This window comes from Elephas maximus, chromosome 1 (genome assembly GCF_024166365.1).
Source record: "Elephas maximus indicus isolate mEleMax1 chromosome 1, mEleMax1 primary haplotype, whole genome shotgun sequence".
Lineage (NCBI taxonomy): Eukaryota > Metazoa > Chordata > Mammalia > Proboscidea > Elephantidae > Elephas > Elephas maximus.
Genome location: NC_064819.1, coordinates 186,758,349 through 186,760,196, shown reverse-complemented (window position 1 = coordinate 186,760,196; position 1,848 = coordinate 186,758,349). Strand labels below are relative to the sequence as shown.

General features: G+C 39.7%; 1 pseudogene; it reads right to left on the bottom strand.

The window, feature by feature from the left end:
- Window positions 1-781: 781 nt before the first annotated feature.
- On the bottom strand, window positions 782-1,069 carry LOC126070171 (small integral membrane protein 14-like; annotated as a pseudogene).
- Window positions 1,070-1,848: the final 779 nt, after the last annotated feature.

The following is a 1,848-nucleotide window of genomic DNA, read 5'->3' as shown; positions in this document are numbered from 1 at the left end:
CATTTTTTCTTTTCTCCAATTCTAGTCACATAAGCCAGTCGTGGTGGATGATACAGTTTTCAGCTAAAACCTGTAAAATATTCAAAAGGCTGCTATGGTCCCAAGAACAAGAGAAAACAGCCATCCACAAGTGAACCATCATGGTAAATACAAATACGATGTGGTTCTAATTTTCTTTCACGTAATCTCAGACAAACCCAAATAACTTTATAAATATCTTATGCAAAAAAGCAATTTTAAAGCCTATAAAACCATTTAAAATATTTAAATGCAGAGATCTCAAATTTCCTTCACTCAGACCAGAAATCATCACAAAAATTATGATCATAGTTAAATAGAATGAGTGGAATGTTTAGGACAACCAAAAAAAAGCCTCATGTAACTTTTTTTAGTATCATTTACTCAAAAATACTGTAAACAGAAATGCCGGTAACACAGGAAGCAAAAAATGAGCTTGCAAGTGAAATTTCTAGAAGCTCATGAAAACAATACCATCCCATACTGCAAATGCAAAAGGAAAAGCAGTTCTAATGGGGTTAAGAATACTCCAGTCATCTTTTTTCTTTTGGTTGTACAAAGTGTTTAGCTAATTTCGCTTCCCATATCAGAAAGTTGGAAACCCCGGTGGCATAGTGGTTAAGTGCTACGGCTGCTAACCAAAAGGTCAGCAGTTCAAATCCACAGGCACTCCTTGGAAACTCTATGGGGCAGTTCTACTCTATCCTTTAGGGTCGCTATGAGTCAGAATTGACTCAACGGCAGCAGGTATGGTATCACAAACTTAGTCCACAGGATCTTGTCCATTATGAGGACTGGTTGGTTCTCCAGGTAATTTTGGATCCTCTTAGATTAGGAGGTCTCAGTAAGAACAAGATCACTGCAATAATCTTCCAGGCCATCAAGATCATGGTAATACTACACCATTATCACCAGACAGTCCTGGTAATTCCTGAGGATATTCTGTGTCTGTGCAGTAGGACTGGGACTGCCTCAATGAATTGATTAGCCTTCTTATCGCACATTCATGAGAGCAAACACATTCACATGGATTGAATCCACCTTCTGCCATGATTACTCAGCTTGATTTAACTTGACTGTTTAAATTCACTCAGACAACAACAGACAGGGCAGGGAAGGTGGGAGTCGCGACCAAGGCTAAGCAGAGAGCTTGAGTGGGTTTTGTTCCTTGCAGTTAAAGGTCTAGTAAAGCACCCCTGGAAAATGTGTTCTAAGTTATTTGACACCACTTGCTGTGAAACTGAAACATCAACAGCTGTGGTCATCTAAGACAAGACTATCTAAGGTTGGTCATAGAGCTGTCATTACTGGACAAAAAAATTTTCTCCTCAACCTTGAGAGAAGTAAAGTGAATTATAACAATACTATATAAGCTGAAAAGCTTTGCTTCTTCACTGTGCCCACTCCACCTGCTCCAAATTCACCCATTCTGTGCTTACAGGCTGCTCTATTCCTCTCCTATTGCCCATGAAAGGGTGGGAGGCCCAGCCCTCCCTGGGAATGCCCAGAGTACCAGCACTTGGGTAGCCACAGCCAAGAACAAACATAAAAGCCAAGATAATGGTACCAAATTACCTAAGAATCCCCTGAACCCAGGAGAGGGAAAAGAATCTCAGAGAACAGGAACAAAACCAAGTAGGGGCTTGGATTCAAAAGCCATAGCAATGGTCATCCAAGTCCTTGATTTTCCCTATGACTGGTATAATCTGAGAAAGCAAGGGGTAATTACATACATCGGTGCTTTTGTTGGCTTTTTGTTAAATTCATTTAAGATTTTTGTTGAAAACCTTATTATTTTTTCACACTGTTTCATTTGTCATCTCACTCAAT